Source organism: Diceros bicornis, chromosome 20 (genome assembly GCF_020826845.1).
Source record: "Diceros bicornis minor isolate mBicDic1 chromosome 20, mDicBic1.mat.cur, whole genome shotgun sequence".
NCBI lineage: Eukaryota > Metazoa > Chordata > Mammalia > Perissodactyla > Rhinocerotidae > Diceros > Diceros bicornis.
The window spans coordinates 21,134,920-21,141,986 of record NC_080759.1 but is presented as its reverse complement, the minus strand read 5'-3'; positions in this window follow the sequence as shown (position 1 = coordinate 21,141,986).

Below are 7,067 nucleotides of genomic sequence, written 5' to 3'. Positions count from 1 at the left end.
AAGGCACCTACTTAAATCTGTATAACAAATCTTACCCTTGTTTACTTTGTTTTTCCTGGTAACCTCCCCATGACTGGCCTCCTCCCACACCTTGCTTGCTTTTGTCTTTAACTGAAGATGGACTTTAAGCTGGAGTTCTAAACCACCTGGGAGAGTTACTCATTTTTTACTGGATGTCTCCCATGTATACGTGACATATACATGTTAATAAACTTCTGTTTATTTTTTCTCTTGTTAATCTGTCCTTTATTACACGGGTCTCAGCCAAGAACTCAGAAGGGTAGAGGGAGTTAAACCTTCAACATCTGAGTTTTTGGAGGACATGATTCAATCCATAACAGTTGGCCATCGGGTTTACACCAGTACACTCTTTAGGTAGTTACTATGAACAGGTAGGTAACTGGAGTGGCTCACAGAACTGCCAGAACCTCTCATTTTGATTCAAGTGCCCATCACATTATTCTTCCAAACACCCTTTTCTGGTATTGGATGTCTACTTCTACCCCTCTGACGGTAAGGCCCTTGAGACATAGGAATCTTACCTGGGTCATTGGTTTCCAGTTGTCAGATCTAGTGAAATTTGTTCTGATCTAGAGCTTCATTCAATCCTGTGAGTAACTTTGCATTCTTACCAGCAACGTGAATCAACAAATTCTCTTGTTACTGAATCTAATTTGAATTGGGTTTCTGCTACTTGTGTCCCCAACTCTGGACTAGTCCTGACTAGGGATAGAAGGCATTTATTTGTGAGAATTTTGTTCTAGTTGCATAGGGGCAGGAAAAAAATTAGAAATGTCACTCTTAATTGAGTTTGAGGCCAGTTTTCTAAAATAGCAACCAGCCTATCCATATCCCTAGCAGATGGGTCTACCCCTTGAAGGGATCTACAGAGCTGGGGAGGGGACATAGCTCTCCTGCTGAGTGACCACTACAGCCAGTCATGATGTTTGTCAACACTGACCTTTAGAAAGATGTCACATACAATATCATTGTTTATACGCGGCTTTGACAGGATCACTCAGGTATCAGAGAAGGGTTAATTCTAGATCCCCCTGCCTGCTCGTTTTACCATACGCCTCGTTCTTGATGAGATGGGTGGGTTGCAGCCAGGATGCTCTGGATACAACAGCGGCTTCATCAACCCTCTAATAAAATGCCTTGAATACATTGCCTCAGAGGCTGCAGACAGCTACTGTGCTAAATTATTCACTCTGACTTTTACTGGGTACCTTCCTCCCATTTCAATTACTTGGGATTTTTATAGAAAATTGGCTGTGGGAATTTGACTGCTCCAACTGCCTGGTAATAATCTGATCTGAATAATAAACTCAGCATGGGTTGATTCTGAGACGAGGCAGAGCGTTCTCAAAAGAATTCGTGAGGAGCTGCCCTCAGCTGCCGAGAAAGCTAGGAATCTGTTTATACAAAATGATGCTATTTATTTGTGAGAATTTTGTACTGTTTACATAGCAGCAGGAAAAAATTAGAAATGTCACTCTTAATCATGATTTGACTCTGGTTTTCTAAAATAGCAACCAGCCTTTTCAGAAATGCTTTGACTACCGTCAAATGGGGCTATGAAAATGATTTTTGAACATCTGTATTATAATACAAAATAATTTTGACATACACACACACAGCCATACACACAATGGCTTAAAAGCTTGGCTGGGTGCTTACTCTGTGCCAGGTACTGTGATGTGTTTATATTTGTTAGCTCATCTAATGTTAACGACAATCCAACGGGATAATGGCTGTGTTATCCTCATTTTGCAGATGAGAAAATTGAGGGTCTGAGAGATTAAGCGACATGGTGAATTTAACAGTTTCCAAGTGGTGGTTTGATTTCAGAGTCTGGTTCTTCTTGACAAGCTAAAATACTTTACAGTTAGGCCATGTTTGAAACAGAGAAAAATAAGTATTAAGTTCTTTGATTAGTTTGTTTACACTCCATAGTCAACGCTAATCGCTTCTTGAGTTTTCTTTCATTAAGATCGATAGTGTCCATAAACACAAGGAAAGTGTTTTGGGTCCCCCCAAGCACACTGCATTGTGTTTCACATGTGGACTCAGCCTCACTTGACTCACATCTACAGTGATTATTGTTCGGTATGAGAACTGGGGGTGTCCAAGCTTGAGGGCCTAACCTATGTATCCTAGGTCTTCAGACATGCCTGGGTGGCCAATGGGGTGGCAAGACTCACCCATCAGCGTAGCGAAGTCATTTACGCAAACTCGGCTCAAGGATGGGCGGCCAGCACAGAGAGAGCTCAGTTAGAACTTTTGGGATTTGCTTTTTTTCTGAATCCCCAGAACACATGCAGAGTCCTGGGGAGATGAAGTAGTAAGATGAAGAGAGCCAGGAGGCTTTTCACTTGTCTCTGTGGGCGCTTGAACGCAGAAGGCAGGGTAACCCAGCACTGCTGCACTTCAGTGAGGGGACTGCCGGAGCACGTGACACAGAGGCCAGCAGGTCTCTGAAACAGGGGAGGTGGGATCTGTCCTAGATCTGGCACCGAGAAGCAGCAGTCTCCAAAGCAGGAGAGAAGGAACGAGTGGGTCCCACATCGCAGCTATAAGAACATGAGGAGGGAATGGTGCTCTCCCTTGATAGCCAGGTCATCTCCATCCCCACACTCAATACACCCAGGAGCTTCCTCAACTACTTAGGAGATTTTGAGGGAGCCAGCCTCCCCAAAAATGTGTGAGTGAGTTGACGCTGGGGAAATACTGTCCTGTTGCCATTAGTGAGACTCTGATGATGTGGGAAATGCAGATCAATGCATATTAAGAAAATTAAAACTTCTTTTTTTAGCTTTTGCAGCTTTTTTTTTTTTTGAGAAATATGCAAAGGAAGACAAATAAGGCTCTTTCCAACCTGGACCTTGGGTGGAACCCTTGGCTCTTCAAAGATCTCATTTGCTATACCATTCTTCTTCCCCACGCCTTTAGCATCTGGAGATTTCACTAACTTTAGGTCATAGAAACAGAATAGGAGTTTTTTTTTTAACCTCAGCTATGAGTAAGCAGATCTTTAAAAGTGTGCTCACTTCATTATAAAGAAATGTGGTTAGTAAGTATCTCAATGTTTGTGGAAGGATCACACATATCCAATAGCTCATTGAGCAGCTGTTAATCTGAGAATACACATTGACTAAATCCGTCAGTGTCACATCCAGCATTTTACTAGATCAAACTACCCTGAAAATAAATTAATCAATCAATTGCATGCTATATAGTGTCAATCAAATACCACACTATATAGAGGCTGCATAGGACAGGAAACAACATATGTTGGAGATGATGTGGAGAGAAGGGAACTCTCATACACTGCTGGTGGGAGTGCAAACTGGTGCAGCCACTATGGAAAACAGTATGGAGATTCTCAAAAAATCAAGGATAGAACTACCATATGATCCAGCTATTCCACTGTTGGGTATTTATCCAAAGAACTTGAAAACACCAATGCGTAAAGATACATGCACCCCTGTGTTCATTGCAGCGTTATTCACAATAGCCAAGACTTGGAAGCAACCTAAGTGCCCATCAAGGGACGAATGGATAAAGAAGATGTGGTATATATACACAATGCAATACTACTCAGCCATAAGAAATGATGAAATCCAGCCATTTGTGACAACATGGATGGACATTGAGGGTATTACGCAAAGTGAAATAAGTCAGAGGGAGAAGGTCAAATACCGTATGATTTCCTCCATTAAGTAGTAGATAATAACAATAAACAAACACGTAGAGACAGAGATTGGCTTGGTGGTTACCAGAGGCGAAGGGGATAGGGAGGAGGGCGAAAGGGATAATTCGGCACATGTGTGTGGTGATGGGTTGTAATTAGTATTTGGGTGGTGAACATGATGTAATCTATGTAGAAATAGAAGTATAATGATGTACACCTGAAATTTATACAATGTTATAAACCAATGTTACTGCAATAAACAAAAAATTAAAAAAAAAAAAAGAGGCTGCATAAAATGATACCCTCCAAATGGTCCTAAGCAATCGTACTCATGATGCTGAATTCTCTTGGTATGCAAGTCACTTCCTAAGATCTCTCCACTGTGTGACTTCTCATTGTGGGCGATTCAGAGAGACAGGCTCCAGGGGATTATCGTTAGCAAGTCGCAGTCTCCTTAGCGCCTAATTTAGCTTTCACTCTTTCTTTTTTTAAAGATTTTATTTATTTTTATTTTTTCCCCCCAAAGCCCCAGCAGATAGTTGTATGTCATAGCCGCACATCCTTCTAGTTGCTGCATGTGGGACACGGCCCCAGCACGGCTGGAGAAGCGGTGCGTCGGTGCGCGCCCGGGATCCGAACCCGGGCCGCCAGCAGCGGAGCGCGCGCGCCCAACCACCAAGCCACAGGGCCGGCCCATAGCTTTCACTCTTTCTAGTGACCAAATGGCTGACGGGTTTTATTTTTCCCAATGTCTTTACCGTGAGCCAGGCATGGTACATGGGGACATAGAGGTGAGAAAGCAAGGAGAATTCAGTTCCACATGTCACGTGTTCTGGAGCACCTGAAGCAGTTCAGAGCCTACAAGTACCTTATTTTGTGCTTCATGGACATTTTGGAAGAAAAATTTTAATTAAGATCTCTGCCAATATTTCAAAATTGAACTAAAAATTCACGATACTGTGGCAAAAGATTCATGATATTTCAGCTTCTTCTTAGACTGTTCAATTTCCTGTTTAATGGGAAGAGAAAAGAAACTGTCCCTGTCAACGGGGAGTACTTCAGGGCTTGTGTGATAATGAAATCTAAAAATCCAGAGCAGATAGCTCTAAAGCAATAGGGAAGTTCCACTTAAACTTGGTGTCCAGCAGTTTTCATCTCCAGGGGTGAAAAAACAGCTGTCAACACTGTGCCCCAACCTGTCACCCTCAGGATATGTGGCTTTGCAAAGTCTTATAAGCCAGCTCAGTACAAATCTATTCCTGATGCAGTCACGTGAAAGTCTACAGTTTTTCCCCCTACGGCTAGGGTGTCAGAAGAGTGCTTTCCCTTTATATTTTTAAATTTATACATCCAGTAAAAATAGCCTAAATTGGATATTATAATGAATATGTGTGTTTTTGAGCCCCAGAAATCCTATGGGGCTATGCCTCCCCCAATCTCAGGCCATAATGTTTGGTGAAATGGTCCCATCCTGTATCCCTGTGTATGTGTGTGTGTGTGTGTTGGGGGGGGGGGTGGGGGGGGGGAGGGTACGTTGTGTTAGTTACCTATTGCTATAAAACAAATAATCCCACAATTTAATGGCTTAAAACAACAAACACCATCTAATAGCTTCTTTGGATCAGTAATCTGGGTGCAGCTTTCCTATCTGCTTTTGCCTCAAGCTTTCTCACAAAACTGCAATCAAGGTGTCAGCAGGGCTGTAATCATCTCAAGGCTCAACTCAGGGGAGATCTGCTTCTAAACTCACTCATATGCCTGGTGGCAGGCCTTTAGTCCTTGCTGGCTCTTGGACAGAGCCATCAGTTTCTTGCCACATAGGCCTCTCCATAGGACAGTTCACAATACGGCAGAGCGAGCAAGATGGAAGTCATGGTCTTTTTGTAACATAATCTCTGTCTTTTGTAACATAATCTTGCTGCATTCTATCCTTAGAGGTGAGTCCAGCTTACACCCAAGAAAAGGAGAATGCTCAAGGGCATTCTCCTGTCTCCAGGAGACAGGAACCAATGGAGGCCATCTGAGAGGCTGTCTACCACAGGGTGTGCTGACAAGCCTGGAAAATCATCTGGAGTATTCCATTTCTCTGGCCACATGATTGGCTCATGGATGGCCACATAATGCAACAAGACATAGCCCTGGAACTTTGGCTGGAACTCTTGGGAAAGAGACCTTCTCTTTCCACTGGAGTTTCTAGGATGTCGGCCTGGAGCCTCAGTGGCCATCTCTGTCACCATCTTGGGAAAGCGTCTTGAAAACAAGGCCAGCATAGAGGAAAATATGACCAAAAGATGGAAGTGAAATACTCCTGGTGTCATTGTTAGAATACCTTCAACCCAGGTGTATCTAGAGCCAATTCTATCCCTGGATTTTCTGTTACATGAGCCAATATAAAGCTGCTTTTTTGTTTAAGCCACCTTGAATTGGATTTCTGTCACTTGCTATTGAAAGATTACTGATATACAGATACTATAATTATTTTTTCAATTTCTATCTGGTAAAAAAATCAGCAAGATTGTAGGGGTAGGCAGTGAAGATAGACCAAATCACTTCTTATATTTGTAGTAAACTATTTTTCAGTACCTTAAATTTACCAGGTCTGGGAGAATTTCAACTCCCTTGTCCTAAGTCCTTTTTACCCCAACAGCAGGCAGAATAGTTCTCTGTTGCCCTTCAGATGCTCAGCCGACTCCTTGTGTCTGGCTGAACTTGGGTTTGAGAGGTACCACTGCTCTAAATCAGTGTTTCTCAACCAGGGGTGATCTGGCAATATCTGGGGACATTTTTGTTGTTATAATTGAGGGGGGAGATGTGCTAAGCTACTGTCATATAATGGGTAGAGATCAGGGATGCTGCTAAATTTTCTACAATGTACAGGACTGCCCCCCCAAAACAAAGAATTATCCAGCCCAGAATCTCCATAGTGCTGAGGTTGGGAAATCCTGCTCTACACCATCTGTGGGTAACTTAGAAAATTACATTGGGTGATTGCGTTAGCTTGTTTCTGGTTAAATAATAATACAAGAAAATTCAAGCTTGAACATGTCAGAACATGTTGGCTTGGAGGAGAGTCTGTCTTCATCCTGCCTCCCATGGTGAGTCCTAAAGTTGGAAAGTGACACAACAGAGAATGGATTCTTAATGTTTTTCAATACCTATTCAAAAATGAATTCCTCAGACATATATTCACATCCTCTGTTCTGTTCTCATAGAATGATTTCCATTTCAAGATGATCTGGGATGCTAAGTAAGGAAAGAAAATGATTTAGGATCTACTAATGGGATCTGGTTCCACATCATCCTTATAGACACAAATCTACATTGAGATCCTGATTTTAAAAAACAAGGGCTTTTTCTTCTAGCTGGAAAACAG